We start from the raw sequence: 17,691 nt of genomic DNA, 5'->3' as shown, positions 1-17,691 counted from the left end.
ACGGCTATCCGCTCATTCTCGGGCGACCATGGCTAATGGGAATGAAAGCCAGACAAGATTGGGAGACAGGGGCTTTAGAGCTAAGGCCACAAAAGGGGCTGCAGAAAAAATGGAAGAGCACTATCTACAACATGAGGGAGGGCCGACAGGAGAATCTTGTGTTAGAGACCACCGCTAATGAATGGAGTCTGGTCATCTATGACAGAGGGAGAGTTTTCTAATGAGGAGGAAGAAAGCTCTCTAGAAGTGATGGGGATTACATTAAAAGGGCCTTCTAGTAGTGAAATTCCGCAGCAGCTTCTAGAGGTCGAGAAGGATGGGTTAGGAAAAATGTTGGCTAAGGATCTATCAGTTGAGGAGAAGGCAACCTACATGGAAGTGGTGATAAAACACTTTGCACTTTTTATTTCTGATTATGAACATATCACAGGTGTGACAGCAATACAACATCACATTAATCTAAAAGAGGGAGCAAGGCCAGTGGTGCAACGACTACGACGGTTGGGAGTAGCTCAACAAAACACTCTACTCGTTGAGGTGCATCGACTTTTGAAGGTAGGTTTCATCTATCCAATAGGGGACTCAGAATGGGTTTCACCTGTAGTAGTAACAACCAAGAAGAATGGAAAATGGAGGATTTGTGTGGACTATAAGCCGCTAAATGCTGTAACAAAGAGAGATCACTTTCCTCTTCCCTTTCAGGATGAAATACTCAACGAGGTGGCCGGGCATGAGAGATACACTGTTTGTGATGGTACCTTCATTACACCTTGGGGTTATTTTGCTTACAAATTAATGCCATTTGGATTAACAAATGCCCCAGCTACCTTCCAGCGATTCATGAATTATGTCTTCCAACCATATTTTGGAAAATCCATCAGGGTCTTTATTGATGATTTTTGTATTTATAGTTCTAAGGCTCTACGTCTAGGGAAGGTGGATGAAGCTTTCAACTGCCTTGCACAAATGGGGGGATAGTTAAACCATGAAACGTGTCGCATTTGTGAAAGCAATGTACCTTTGTTAGGGCATGTCGTAAGTGAGAGGGGCATTGAGGCAGGTCCAAACAAAGTTAAGGCCCTATTGGCAGTGCCATCACCATATTCTATGAAGCAACTATCCTCTTTCATTCAGAAGGTGTGATATATGGGATGGTTCATTCATCTCCTCTCCCAATTAGTATTTCCACTGCAATAGTTAACCCACTCTGAGGAGCTCTTGTGGAGTGACGAAAGTGAAAGGTGCTTTCACGAGGTGAAAAAGGCTCTTAGCACCCTTCCTATAATTTTACAGCCTTGTTGGGATCAAGAGTTTTTTGTCAACCCGAGTTTTGGGGAAGATGCTCTAGGGGAAGCACTAATAAAAAAGGATGCTAAAACTGGCCTAATGAGACCGGTTTACTTTTCTAGCAGAGTAATGATAGCATCAGAACGAGGGTACAAGATGGTCGAGGTGATGGTTTTGTCTCTAATGTTTGCTGTAAGAAAGTTTCATCCTTATCTTCTCCCTAGGCCATTCACAGTGATCACGATAGAAGAGCATTTTCCCTATGCCTTACAGCACATGGATGTTTCAGACAGAATCGCTAAGTGGGTGATACAACTCCAAGAGTTTGACTACACCTTCAAGCTGGAGGATTCTACTTGAGCTTGCCTAGCTAATTTGTTGACCCATAGATGCCATCAAAAGAAGGAAAAGGAGAAGGGAAAGGTAAAAGAGGAGACATCTCCTCTTGAGGAGCCGCCACGGGTGGAGAATGCTCATGCCCTCTACTTCGATGGGGCCTACAAGCGTATTAAAGACAGAGCGGCAACAGGAATAGTGGTGTTCAGTCCCGAAGGTGACAAACTTTATGGAGAAGGTATCAGCTTGGAGGATGTCCATTCTAACAATGAGGTAGAATATCAAGCCTTGCTTTTAGGGTTGAGGTGGTGTCTCTCACATGGTATCACTCAACTTAATGTTTTTGGGGATTCTATGCTAATTGTTAAGAAAATGAAAGGAATCTAGTCTTGTAAAAATGATAACTTAGCAGTGAAAATGAGAGAAGCTAAAACTCTCATGAGAAAGCTACAGAAAGCCCAAATCTATTTTGTGCCAAGGCGCACAAATGGCGACGCAGATACTCTAGTAGCTGAAAAATTGAAAGAGGTAATGGTGGGCATCATTGTAATAAAGCTTCCCTTGTTTCAGGGTAAGTTTCAACTACAAGATGTGCTTTATTTTCTTGAGCATGGTGAGGCACCTATACATATGAGTAAGAGTGAGAAAAGGTGGCTGGCTACTAAGGGCCAAAAGGCCGGACCAAGGAAGCTAGTGCATGAGGAACAAAATTCCATAACTACATATGGCCCATTTGAGAAATGGGGGATTGATGCAATATGGCCACTCCCACGAACTCAATCTAGCAAGGAATACATCATAATGGGTGTGGACTACATGATGAGGTGGGCAGAGGCTTCAGCAACTAGTAGGACCACATCCCAAGAAGTGGGAAATTTTGTGTTTGAAAATATTTGTTGCAAGTTTGGCACACCTTTGGAAATTATCTCTGATCGGGGTCCTGGTTTTAGGGAGAATCTAGTGGGGGAGCTAATGGAAAGGCTAAAAATCAAGCATAGGCACTTAACTCCCTACTACCCACAGTGTAATGGTTTGGTCGAAAAAGTGAATGGGCTGATTTGTAAGATAATTACCAAGAAAGTACACATGCACCCCAAGAACTGGGATAAAAAATTGAGTGCTGCTCTTTGGGCCTACAGGACTTCATTCAGAACCTCATGATGCCAGGAGGCATATTCCACGGTGGATTCCGTGAGGTTTTACGGTGGATTCCGTAAACTTAGATGACCGGGGCTCATACGCAAAGAGGATTCTTTGTGCGAGAAGTTGATGGGGACGCCTGTCCTTTTCGGGCGTTTCATTAATTTAGTGTGTACATGGGTGATTCCATAGCGGGTGATTCCGCAAAATGCATATTAAATTAATAAACGTTTATGAGTTTAGAGTGCGCACTCGTAATAAATTAAGGTTAGGATTTATTTCTAACCAGTTGATTTATTTATGTAGCTGAAGACTGCTAGGTATTCACTTTTGTCGGTTTAATTGTGTTATTTTACTAACGATTGTGAATGCTTCAGTTGATGTGTAGAGATAGCAGCAGTGGCGGAGGAAAGCATTGGAGTCTAGCGGGTTTTCGATCTTTGGACTATATTTTGATAGGCGCCACGCCTATATTTTGATTATGTCTATAGAGACATCGATTATTTATTATTATTTTGTATGCGCTTATGCGCCTGGATATGTTATTTTTATTTGGACATTGAGATCGGGCGTGCCAGACACTATGGGCACCGTCCATTAGCTTTATTTTCTTATTTTTGGTAGAAAGCAAACTCAAAAGCTAAAAGCTTGTCATATTTTTGTAATTGGGCTATTTTTGAGCATAAAGATTGGAAATATATATTAAATACATGCTTTGTGAAGCGCTCACACAAGGCATGGGGGAGATTGAACCCAATTTGTCTCTTGTCTCATGTCGTGCTTGCTTTTACATTGGTTTTTGTGCTAAAAAGTAGAGTACTTTGTTCTTGGGGACCTTTGGGAATTCACTACGTGAGCTACCTGCGTCCGATCTGCGCACCAGTGGTATCAGAGCGGAGCAGAGATCAAGGGCTTCCAATCGCTACCAATCTCGGGCGAAGCCGGAGCTCCAGGAACAAACGGCCTCTACAGTCAATCTCGTTGCGAACCGTCGATACAGGCAGACTTCTGGCGATCAAGAACCCCTATTTCTACTATCAGATCGCGAAGGACCACTCTCTGTCGGCGGAGGACCACTCCCTCAACTCCATGAACAAGTCGTGATAAACAGTAAGAAAGCCATATCTCTTTCTTCAAAAAGCTTAGTTTAAAAGCTTAATACAAAGCTTAAGAAGCTTATAAGCTTCATAATCGTCGAATCGATCAAGAAGAGGAACTCCGAAAATTTCGCGCTGACAAAAACGCCCCCCCCCCTCACGATCAGAAAACGGCGGCCAGTTTAAGCTTATTAAGCTTAAGCTTAATAAATTAAGCTTAAGTCATCAAGCTACTCTCAAGTCAGACAAGGCAGAGAAGTCTGTAAACTCCGGGTCCTGCGCATCAGAAGTCAAGTTTCGCAAGTCGACTCTAAACAAGTCCTGCTAGTCCTGCAAATCGGCTAAGTCCAGCAAGTCAACAACCCTGCAAGTCTGTTAAGTCTGCAACTCTGCAAGTAAGACTAAATCAGAATTGACTAACGCTCGAAACTCCTAGAAGACTTGTTCGTTTGCAAAAACTCAGAACTGGAAAGTTGTTCGCAGCAAGCTGTTTTACCTATCTACAAGTTCGTTGAAGTATTTTCAGCAAATGGAGACAGAAATATTTCAGAATTTCTGAAAATTGAAGAAGAAAATACCCAAAAATACATAGCCTTGTAACCCCAAATTTGAGCTACGCTCATCCCGCTAACTGATTTTGAGTGAGAAAGGTTTGTTGAGTTTTACAGGATGACTACCCCACATATGGATGATCCTATGGCTGAAGACGACCTACCCGAGCCTACCATGGAACAAAAGCTGGATCTTATCATGTTACAATTGGACGAAGAGCGAAGAGCTAGGCAAGCCTTGCAAGCGCAATTGACAAAGCTACAAGGAGCGTCCACTGATAAAGAAGAACCCCAAGCTGAAGATCTGATTCGTCGTACCATCGACGCCACTCTTGAAGCACAAACCATTCGCAAGGAATCCAAGATAAGTAAACGAAGTTTCAAGTTTCGCACTTTCAATGGCATAAGAGAAGGAAAGACTGTTTTATCATTCATTAGCCAGTTTGATGACTATTTCCATGAGGAAACTTATCCTGAGAAAGATAAAATCAAGTGTGTTACTAATCATCTGATAGATAGAGCATCACTTTGGTGGACTGTCGTCCGCAAGAGCATAGAATGTCCTGCTACATGGGAAGATTTCAAGAAGAAGTTCATGCAAAATTTCCTTCCACCGCAATTTCATGAGAAGGCTATCAAGCAATGGGATTTACTTCAACAACGCGACCGTGAGCCTATTCCACAGTATACAGAGCGTTTTTGGAATGCACTCTTACAGCTACGCATGCTTGAAGACGTACCAGAGACGACCCATAAGCGGAAGTACATGTCTGGACTTCTTGGACATTACTACGCTGAGGTGAATATGTTCAAGCCTGCTACCCTTGAAGATGCCATCTCCTTAGCTCACGACACTGAAGATAAGTTACGTGGAAGAGATCGACGACCGCAGTCATTCCAAGCAAACGGTAATTATGGATCTAAACAATTCAATTCAAATTTCAGAAGGTTTAATCCAGGTCGTTTTTCATCACCATCTTTCCGCAAGAATTGGCCTAAACCACCTGCATTACCATCCACTGTCAATCCAAATCCTAAGCCTATCCAACAAGCAAATCCAAATATACCCAGACTCCCAGCCATTGCAAATAATGTGACCAAAGCCAAGCCCATCATATGCTACAAGTGTCACCAGCCAGGCCATCTCGCAGCAAATTGTCATTCAAAGAAGCCATCAGCACATATCAACTACCTTGGAGCTATGGACGAGGACGAGCATGAGGATATGCCGGACTTCACTGAAGAAGAAGATGATCCTACTACTACTTCCGACACTTTACCAGGTATGCCTACTTTACATTCATTATTGACTATGAAATGTATGGTGCATGGAAAAGAAAGAATTATATTGCATGATGACGATAGTACCCATGATTTTATTTCAGCAAAATTGGTAAAGGAATTGAAACTGCATACAGTACCTACGCATTATCGCATAAAAGCTGCATTTTTAGGCACTAGGTACAATGGCACACAAGAAGTTCAAAATTTAGAAATTCAAATTTGTCCATATATTGAAAGAAGAAATTTCTTAGTTGTCCCATTACAGTCTAGCGACATTATTCTAGGAATGCCATGGAGACACCAACATAATCCCAATATAGATTATTCCACACACACAATGAATATTAATTTTCAAGGAAAATCTATTACATTATTTGGTATGCATGCATCTCATATGTTTCCACTGCTTTCGCATACTCAAGCAAAACGTGCACTACGCAAGAATACTAAATCATATCTCATTTGGGTGAATGAATTGCATGCAAAAGAAAATCATATGCACCCTAAGCATAAGGAATTTCTTGCATATTTGAAGGATTGTTTTGCAGAAGACCTACCACCAGGTTTACCTCCATCACGTCCAGAAGACCATAAGATTGACCTAATACCTGGCACACAACCACCTTGCAAAGCCCCATATAGGCACAATCAAATAGAGCAAAAAGAAATCCAGACTCAAGTAGAAGAATTACTAAATAGAGGTTTAATTCGACCTAGCAGTTCTCCATTCGGTGCACCTGTGCTCTTAGTCAAGAAAAAGAATAATACTTATCGGATGTGTATTGACTACCGAGCATTAAACAAGATCACTGTAAAGAATAGGTATCCTATACCTAGAGTTGACGACCTTATGGACAAACTGCAAGGATCTTCTATATTTAGTAAAATTGACCTTAAATCTGGATATCATCAGGTGAGGTTAGATAGATCCGACATATTTAAGACTGCATTCAGGACACAGTTTGGCCATTACGAATTCTTAGTTATGCCATTCGGATTAACTAATGCACCTGCCACTTTCAGTAGAATGATGAACCGTATTTTTCTAAAATATCAGAATTGTGTGATTGTTTTCTTTGATGATATTTTAGTATTCAGTCAAAGTGAAAAAGAGCATTATGAGCATTTATCATTAGTTTTTCAATTACTGAAAGAAAATCAATTGTTTGCAAATCCTGACAAGAGTGAATTCTTTAAGACAGAAATAGAATATCTAGGTCATATTGTATCAGAAGAAGGAATAAAAGTTGATCCTAAGAAAATTGACGCAATATTGCATTGGCCTATTCCTAAAAATGTACATGAATTACGCTCATTCCTTGGTCTTGCTAGTTTCTATAGGAAGTTTGTACGTAATTTCTCATTACTTGCTTTACCACTGACCAAACTTCTTAAGAAAGGTATTGTTTATCAATGGACTGAAAACCAGCAGAAATCCTTTGATTTACTTAAACGTGCATTGACCAATGCCCCTGTCCTACAATTGCCTGACTTTAATAGACCATTCTTTTTAGTTGTGACTGATGCTAGCGGATCAGGAATAGGAGCCGTGCTAATGCAAGACAACCATCCAATAGCATATTCTAGTTCTAAGCTGAAACCCTCTGAGCTTAAATATTCCACTTATGACAAGGAACTCTTAGCAGTTGTACAAGCATTGAAACAATGGAAGCATTATTTAATGGGTTCAGAATTCATGATAAAGACTGACCAGCAAAGCATTAGACATCTACTTAGCCAACCCCAAATTTCTGACCGTCATATCAAATGGGCTTCATTCATTCAAAGTTTCCATCCTATCATTCAATACCAACCTGGAAAAGAAAATGTAGTTGCCGATGCATTAAGTAGAAGACCTGCAATTCATAACATTTCTATCATATCTTTTGATTCTTTGATTGCTATGAAAGACACATATCACCAGGATATTACTCTTCATTCTGATTGGCAAAAATTAGTTCAAAATAATTTCATTCCTGTTGATTCATTGTCATATAATGATGGATTCATGTTCTTTGAAAAGAGGCAGTGTGTTACTATTCCATTCCGATCTTTTGTTTTGAATGAAATTCATTGTCCCCCATATCAAGGTCATAGAGGTATCATTTCTACATTACGCATGTTAACTGAAGATTTTTATTGGCCGCATATGGATGCAGATGTGTCTAATTTTGTTTCTGAATGTCTGATTTGTCAAAGAATAAAGAGACATCATGGTAAACAGTATGGACTATTAATGCCTTTATCTATTCCATCTAAACCTTGGGAACATATATCTATGGATTTCATTACTGGCTTACCAAATACTAAATCTAACCATGACATGATTTGGACAATTGTAGATAGATTTAGTAAGCAAGCATATTTCATTGCATGTAAGAAAACTTTAACAGCATCACAAGCAGCACAGTTATTTTTGAAAACTGTTTTTACTAACCATGGATTGCCGAAAGTGATTATTTCAGATAGAGATTCTAGATTTTGTAATAATTTCTGGATTACACTGTTTGCAAATCTAGGCACAAAGATTGATTTCTCATCTGCATTTCATCCAGAAACAAATGGACAAACTGAAGCCACAAATAGCACTATTTTAGATCTTTTACGTGCATACACTATCTCTAAACCTCAGACATGGGATACTCATTTACATTTATTACAATTTGCATATAACAATACACCGCACACATCTACAAAGAAAGCACCTTTTGAAGTTATTTATGGACATAGATTATCTACACCTGTTGCATCTTTGTCTAATAGAATACAAAGTGCCGATGATATTGCTGTTATGCATAACACTATTTTTGATGAAGTAAAGGATATGATTGCTAAAGCCCAACAATCATATACCAAACAAGCCAATAAGAAAAGACAAGCCATGAATTTCAAAGTTGATGATTATGTTTGGCTTAGAATAGAAAAGCGTAGACTGCAAAGTGTAGATAGACATCCAGTTGTCAAATTAGCCCCTAGATTCTATGGACCATTTAGAATCATTCATAAGATTAATGACAATGCATTCAAGTTAGAACTGCCATCTCATTGGAAAATTCATAATAACTTTCATATTAGTTTATTGAGACCATTTAGAGGACAATTACCTATCCACCCTGTCTATGAAAACCCACCTTTACTAGAAGAAGAGACTGAAATACTTGAACTAGAAGCCATCATAGACACTGATTACATGACCACTAGAACTGGCCGAAGGTACTCTAGATATCTCGTGAAATTTAAGAACCATCCTGTAGAAGAAGCACAATGGATGCACGCTAGAGACCTAAATGCTTTCCCCACTCTGTTAGCTCCACATTGAGCTAATAGCAATTGAGGTCAATTGCTATTCCACCCCGGGGGTATGATGCCAGGAGGCATATTCCACGGTGGATTCCGTGAGGTTTTACGGTGGATTCCGTAAACTTAGATGACCGGGGCTCATACGCAAAGAGGATTCTTTGTGCGAGAAGTTGATGGGGACGCCTGTCCTTTTCGGGCGTTTCATTAATTTAGTGTGTACATGGGTGATTCCATAGCGGGTGATTCCGCAAAATGCATATTAAATTAATAAACGTTTATGAGTTTAGAGTGCGCACTCGTAATAAATTAAGGTTAGGATTTATTTCTAACCAGTTGATTTATTTATGTAGCTGAAGACTGCTGGGTATTCACTTTTGTCGGTTTAATTGTGTTATTTTACTAACGATTGTGAATGCTTCAGTTGATGTGTAGAGATAGCAGCAGTGGCGGAGGAAAGCATTGGAGTCTAGCGGGTTTTCGATCTTTGGACTATATTTTGATAGGTGCCACGCCTATATTTTGATTATGTCTATAGAGACATCGATTATTTATTATTATTTTGTATGCGCTTATGCGCCTGGATATGTTATTTTTATTTGGACATTGAGATCGGGCGTGCCAGACACTATGGGCACCGTCCATTAGCTTTATTTTCTTATTTTTGGTAGAAAGCAAACTCAAAAGCTAAAAGCTTGTCATATTTTTGTAATTGGGCTATTTTTGAGCATAAAGATTGGAAATATATATTAAATACATGCTTTGTGAAGCGCTCACACAAGGCATGGGGGAGATTGAACCCAATTTGTCTCTTGTCTCATGTCGTGCTTGCTTTTACATTGGTTTTTGTGCTAAAAAGTAGAGTACTTTGTTCTTGGGGACCTTTGGGAATTCACTACGTGAGCTACCTGCGTCCGATCTGCGCACCACCTCACTTGGCTATACTCCATTTCACCTCGTCTATGGCCAAGAGGCTTTGCTTCCTATAGAGGTGGAACTGGCCAGTTTGCGTGTTTTAGTAGCCAGTCGAGAGAAGAATCAAAATAAGAAGTTAGAGGAAAGGATCTTGGATCTAGAGAGGTTGGAGCTAGATAGAGAAGCTGCAGTCCAACACTATTCCATGCAAGCTAAAGAGAGGAGGAAGACATTTAATAAGAAGCTGGCTAGCAAACACATAAGGGAAGGATCACTTGTGCTACGCTATGATAACCGCTTTGATAACAGAAAGGATGCTAAACTTGTGTTCAAGTGGGAAGGGCTATTCATGGTCATAAGGAGATATCCAAATGGCAGCTATAAGCTAGGTGACATGGATGGTAAGGTTCACAAGACAAGGGTAAATGGATGGCGACTGAAGCCTTATTTTCAAAGAAATATGAACACTTTGAAGCATCATTCAATGAAGAGCCACAAATGAGGGGTGCAATCCTCCTTGCTCTATTGGACCATCATTAGCAAGCTAGAGGCATGAATGCCTCTAGCCTAAGGGGAGGGCTAATGATCTGGGTTTCCTACAGCCCGAATTACTACCACAAAATTTGGCCAAAACCCCTATCAAGAGCTTACCATATCACTTTGTGTTTACTCTTTAAGCACTAGGTATGCTACATTGCTTCTCGATTATGATAACTCTAGCAAATGGGGGGGAACAAGTTCTTAGGAGGAATGTCAATGTAAAGGGTAAAAAGGATGGTTATCTTAGTGAAGATGAAAATGGATTACACCTAGGAGTTGAGTGAGCGCATAGATTTTTCAAAGGACTAGCCTCCAACTACACATGGGCTCTGCCTGCATCACTAAGATTTGGAATCTATCACCATCATTAGAGGACACCTCACCCTAGCACACAAGTCAATATCCACATCATGGTGTCATTTGGATCTTACACAAAAGCTTACAAGCATGGACCCCTTCTGTCACATGCTTATATGTATTTATATATATATATGGGGGACTAAAGTCAAAGCAACTTTTGGAAGCCGTTTTTTATAATCTCAATAACTCCCAAGAAAAAGTGAATTTCAAGAAAATTTCCACTTTGCCCGATCGGTTTCGACTTGGTCTACAAAGTTGCAGAAAAAACTTTTTTCAGATTCTTCACGGATTTAAAGTTACGAAGGCGCAGACTGCTGGCTACATGCAATTTGCTTCTCTCTTTCACCACACCAAGTTTCCATTCTATCATTCTTGTAAATATATTATAATAATGTGCTTTGGGCATCCACCTCTTGTAATCTAGCTCCATTTCTCTATTTTTTCTACCACCACCCTTGGCTTCTTGCATGATGACCAAGGTGGAGACTTGTCCCATCCACTATTCTCTATATTTTCAAAGATGCCATATATCATCTAGGATTATGTTAATCAAGAAGATTAGCTTAATCTAATCCCTCATGGAGGCTTTATAAAGAGCCCATGGAGAATGGAGAGGGGAGAAGGACAATGACAAGCACATGAGAGCACTCTAGAATACCCTCATGCTAGTCCATCTCTTTGAGGTAAGCTATGAGTAAGTTCTTTTATTATATAGCATAATGGAAAGCTTCCTCTACCTCTTCTCCTCTTGTCTCCCTCTCTTCACATCTTCTCATTCCATGAATACATAATGGAAATCTTCATTTACCTCTTCTCCTCTTGTCTCCCTCCCCTCTCATCTCTCTCTCTCTCATATTCTAATAGGGTGTCTAGTACATATATTCTCTCTTGTAAATTTTTGTCTTGGTTCTTTTGATTCTCTTTGAGAAAAGGGATGTCCTAGCCCATCCTCCCTTTGGCTAGGTGGTGCCCCTCTTTATTTCTCTTAGTGAGGATTGGAGGTTGGATAGGTAAGGGGCAACCCATTCATCATTTCAGCCCTCAACATGAGGTGACTCCTCATGAGAGGCTTTATGGGATAAAGCCGGAAATTAGCCATCTTAAGGTCTTTGGATACTTGGCATATGTACATGTTCTAGATGAAAAGAGAAAGAAGCTTGATCCAAAGGCAAAAAATGCCATCTTTATTGGGTATGCACAAGATAGGAAAGCGAACAAATGCTACAACCCTTCTACTCATGAGACATTGGTCTCAAGAGATGTGGTATTTGATGAGCGGAAATCATGGCATGAGAAGAAGATCACTTTGATGAATGATGATGATGGGTATCAGGAGCCTTATGTATATACAGGTACAAATGAAAGTGGAGAAATTTCTGGGCCTTATAAAGATGTTAGTACATCAGTTAGTCCTTGGACAAGTAGATTGAGGACTTCAGCATCTTTGTCCATTGACACGGGTATGTCAGTGAGGGGGAGAAATATGGATAAAGGTAAAGGAAAACTTGATGATGTTACAGGGACACTCACTTGTGGTTATGATTCACCTGGCTTTGACAGCTTGGATAGTGAGTGTGGTATTCCATCAATTGTGACTCTTGGTGTGAGACATAGATATGTACCACCTCATGAGAGAGGAGAGTCTCATACTCCACCTCAATTGAGGAGATCAGAAATAGTCAAGAAGCCTATGGATAGGCTTACATACACTGGTTATACAGTGATGCACTATGCATATATGGAAAAAGTCACTAGCTTCAAGGAACCCACAAAGTTTTCTGAAGCTATTTTGGATGATCAATGGTGCAAGGCAATGGATGAGGAATATTCAACATTGTCTGAAAATGACACTTGGGATTTGGTTGATTTTCCTTAAGGCAAAATGGCTATTGGTTGCAAATGGGTATACAAAGTGAAATGCAAATCAGATGGCACATTGGGAAGATACAAGGCAAGACTTGTGGCAAAAGGATATGCACAAGAATGTGGTCTTGATTATGAGGAGACATTCATCCGTGTTGCTAAAATGACAACTGTGAGGACAATGATTGCTTTGGTAGCATCTAAAGGATGGAGTATGTATTAGATGGATGTAAAAAATACTTTTCTTAATGGTGATTTGATTGAGGAAGTATATATGGATCAACCTAAGGCCTATGTACATCTAGATTTTCCTACACAAGTATGTAGATTGAAGAAAGCATAATATGGGCTGAAGCAAGCACCTAGAGCTTGGAATGCTAAGATAAGTGCATGCTTACAGAAACTTGGTTTCACTATGGGCAAGGATGATCATAGCATATTCACAAAGAAGATAAGGGCTGGTTATGTGATATTAGTCATCTATGTGGATGACTTGATCATTATAGGTGACGATGTCACAAGAATTGGAGAGAGCAAGGAAATGTTACATGCTAAATTTTAGGTCAAAGATTTGGGTGAACTAAAATATTTCCTTGGGATTGAGGTTGTTATGCATCAATCATTGCCTCCATCTTAGGCTCCAAGATTGTAGGTAGGTTTAGAAGGCTACCTATCTTCTCTGGTATTGACGGTATAGATTGGGTAGTACCTTCCAAGTGGTAGATTGGCTCAAGCACTCCATCTATCGCATGCCCACGAACTCTTCTAATTGGCCGCAAAGGGTGCACTCCTCCTTGGGACAAGACGTCACCTCTCTGCATAGAAAATTTGCCAGCCACACCCAATCTTCTTGTATATGGTATTCAATTAGCTTGTGAGTACAATGCATGATTGATATTAACTTTTCTTACCATTTTCTAAAAATCCAAGATCGCACGATCAATGATCTCAGATTGAAACTCGTCGAAGCATCGTATGTGTTCTATAGACAATTGACGTTTTCGTCTAATTGCCAGCTTGCATTGAGAGCAAGGACATGGGACACGCTGATTAAGATACGCCTCAGGATCTTGAACAATAAGACCTTCATCGTTTTCATTTTGTCTACGTTACGACAAACAATTTATTTTTGTTATCATTCTTTTTTTCTTTCTTAAATTGTTTGAGAAGAGATTTCTTCTCTTGTAACTCAGCAAAAATTAACGTATATAAAGTCTCCACCCACAGATTAACATATATATGTCGGAGTATTTTCCATCTCGTGGTGTTGCACACCGAACCTCGCCACCACTCTCTCATTGTTTTTTATCCATTCATTATCTCCTCTTCTTCCATCTCTCTCTCTTTTTCTCTTTCTTTATTATGTTGTATGTTTATTCCCTCTCTCTCATTCCTTCTTCTTTTTTCTCTTCCTCCCCCTCTCTCATTTTCTTTAACAATCACGGCTACGACTACGATGAAGACCACGACCACGACTATGACTACAACCATGACCATGACCACGACCACGACTATGACGATCACGACCACGACTACGACTATGACTTTAACTACGACTACGACCACAACCACGACCACGACCATGACCATGACCACGACCACGACCACGACCACGACTACAACTACGACCACGACCATGACCATGATCACGACCACGATCACGACCATGACTACGACTACGATTACGACGACCACAACCACGACTACGACTACGACTATGACCACGACCACGACCATGACCACGACCATGACTATGACTATAACGACCACAACCATGACTACAACTATGACCACAACGACGACTACGGCCACAACTACCACTACTACTACCACGACTACAACCACCACATCTACCACTACCACTACCACTACCACAACTACAACCACTATAATAAACAAGAAAACAAAGGAAAAAAAAAAAACAACAACTGCTACTACTACAATAAACAAGAAAAGAAGAAAAAACTACTACTACAAAAAAACAAGAAAACTAAATAACAATAAACAAGAAAAGAAAAAAAAAACTACTACTACTACAAACAACAACAATTAATTTCATTTTCTCTCTTCCTCTCCCTCTCTTGTTTCCTCTCCCTCCCTCACCCTCTCTCTCTCTTTCTCTCTTTCCCTATCAGGTTTAATGTTTTTTCTCTCTTTTTCTCTCTCCTCGCCCTCTCTTGTTTTTTCTCTCTCTTCTCCGTCTCTCATTTCCTTTTCTCTATTTCTCTCCCTCTCTCATTTCCTCTCCCTCCCTCACCCTCACCCTCTCTTTCTCTCTTTCCCTATTATGTTTAGTGTATTTTCTCTCTCCTCTCCCTCTCTCATTTCCTTTTCTCTCTTCCTCTCCCTCTCTCATTTCCTCTCCCTCTCTCACCCTCACCCTCTCTCACCCTCACCCTCTCTTTCTCTCTTTCCCTATTAGGCTTAATTTTTTTCTCTTTTTTTCTCTCTCCTCTCCTTCCCTATTAGGTTTAGTGTTTTTTCTCTCTTTTTCTCTCTCCTCTCTCTCTCTCTCTCATTTTTTCTCTCTCCTCCCCCTCTCTCATTTCCTTTTCTCTCTTTCTCTCCCTCTCTTGTTTCCTCTCCCTCCCTCACCCTCTCCCTCTCTTGTTTCCTCTCCCTCCCTCACCCTCTCCCTCTCTTTCTCTCTTTCTCTCTTTCTCTCTCACCCTCTCCCTCTCTTTCTCTCTTTCCCTATTTTGGTTTAATGTTTTTTCTCTCTTTTTCTCTCTCCTCTCCCTCTCTTATTTTTTTCTCTCTCCTCTCCCTCTCATTTCCTTTTCTCTTTTCCTCTCCCTCTCTCATTTCCTCTCCCTCCCTCACGCTCACCCTCATCCTCTCTTTCTCTCTTTCCGTATTAGGTATATGGGTTTTTTCTCTCTCCTCTCCCTCTCTCATTTCCTTTTCTCTCTTTCTCTCCCTCTCTCATATATGCTCCCTCCCTCACCCTCACCCTCTCTTTCTCTCTTTCCCTATTAGGTTTAATGTTTTTTCTCTCTTTTTCTCTCTCCTCTCCCTCTCTCAATTTTTTTCTCTCTTTCTCTCATTTTTTATCACTCTCTCATTTTTTTTCTCTCTTTCTCTCCCTATCTCGTTTCCTCTCCCTCCCTCACCCTCTCCCTCTCTTTCTCTCTTTCCCTATTATGTTTAATGTTTTTTCTTTCTCCTCTCCCTCTCTCATTTCCTTTTCTCTCTTCCTCTCCCTCTCTCACTCGCTCTCCTTGCCTCACCCTCTCCCTCTCTTTCTCTCTTTTCCTATTTTGGTTTAATGCTTTTTCTCTCTTTTTCTCTCTCCTCTCCCTCTCTCATTTTTTTTCTCTCTCCTCTCCCTCTCATTTCCTTTTCTCTCTTCCTCTTCCTCTCTCATTTCCTCTCCCTCCCTCACCCTCACCCTCTCTTTCTCTCTTTCTCTATTAGGTTTAATGTTTTTTTCTCTCTTTTTCTCTCTCCTCTCCCTCTCTCATTTCCTTTTCTCTCTTCCTCTCCCTCTCTCATTTTCTCTCCCTCCCTCACCCTCACCCTCACCCTCTCCCTCTCTTTCTCTCTTTCCCTATTATGTTTAACATCTTTTCTCTCTTTTTCTCTTTCCTCTCCTTCTCTCATTTTTTCTCTCTCCTCTCCCTCTCTCATTTCCTTTTGCTCTCTTCCTCTCCCTCTCTCATTTCTTCTCTCTCCCTCACCCTCTCCCTCTCTCATTTCCTCTCTTTCCCTATTATGTTTAATGTTTTTTCTCTCTTTTCCTCTCCCTCCCCCTCTCTTTCTCTCTCCCTCCCTCTCCCTCTCCCTCTCTTTCTCTCTTTCAATGTTTCCCTCTCCCTCTCTCTCTCCCCCTCCTTCTCCCTCTCTCATTTCCCTATTATGTTTAATGTCTCCCTCTCTCATTTCCTCTCCCTCCCCCTCTCTTTCTCTCTCCCTCCCTCTCCCTTTCCCATTTCCTCCCTCTCTCATTTCCTCTCTCTCCCTCTCCCTCTCTTTCTCTCTCATTTCCTCTCCCTCTCTCAATACACATGAATTATACCAAAAACAAGTAAAAGAGAGAGAGAAAACTCATTTCCCCTCTCTCATTTTCTCTCCCTTCCCCTCCCCCTCTCCCTCTCTCATTTCCTCTCCCTCTCTCAATACACATGAATTATATCTCATTTCCTCTCCCTCCCTCTCTCTCTCCCTCTCTTTCTCTCTCATTTCCTCTCCCTCTCTCAATACACACGAATTATACTCTCCCTCCCTCTCTCTCTCCCTCTCTTTCTCTCTCATTTCCTCTCCCTCTCTCAATACACACGAATTATACAAAAAACAAGTAAAAGAGAGAGAGAAAACTCCTTTCCCCTCTCTCATTTTCTCTCCCTCCCCCTCCCCCTCTCCCCCTCCCCCTCTCCCTCTCTCATTTCCTCTCCCTCCCTCAATACACACGAATTATATCTCATTTCCTCTCCTTCCCTCTCTCTCTCCCTCTCTTTCTCTCTCATTTCCTCTCCCTCTCTCAATACACACGAATTATACCAAAAACAAGTAAAAGAGAGAGAGAAAACACAAAAGCAAAGCAAGAATGGACAATGCACTCACCGTAAAGGCTCGAAGAAGGGTTTGGTGGCTCCTCTTTGCGAGGCGGCTCCTCTTCTCCCTCCAGACACCTCCTCCTCTTCTTCGTGAACGGCGGCGGCAGCGATGTGGTGGTGAGAAGCCTTCTTTCTTTTCCTTTCTCTCCCTCTCAGTAAGATGCTCGGTCTCCCTCTTTCTCTCCCTTTCGCTCTCTCTTTCGTGAATGCGCAAAAAATGACGTGCTCGGGTTTCGTTCCGCGTCTTTTTCCTCTAGGTATCGTCGGTAATTGTGTCATTATTTGTGTCACATTTGTGACACTAATAGTGACGCCGCTATTTCTCGTCGCTAATGGGCATCGCTAGACCCTCATATCCTTGTAGTGTGTGTGTATATGTGTGTGCACTTGTTAGGACTTTCAATATACACACATAAATACATGAACATATATATATGTATATATATTAATGAGAGAGAGGGAGAG

The sequence above is a fragment of the Lygodium microphyllum genome, chromosome 2 (genome assembly GCF_053477565.2).
Source record: "Lygodium microphyllum isolate KBCC chromosome 2, Lygodium_microphyllum_v1.1.10, whole genome shotgun sequence".
In the NCBI taxonomy this organism is placed as follows: Eukaryota; Viridiplantae; Streptophyta; class Polypodiopsida; order Schizaeales; family Lygodiaceae; genus Lygodium; species Lygodium microphyllum.
The sequence above is the reverse complement of the archived record's forward strand: the minus strand, read 5'-3'. Positions refer to the sequence as shown.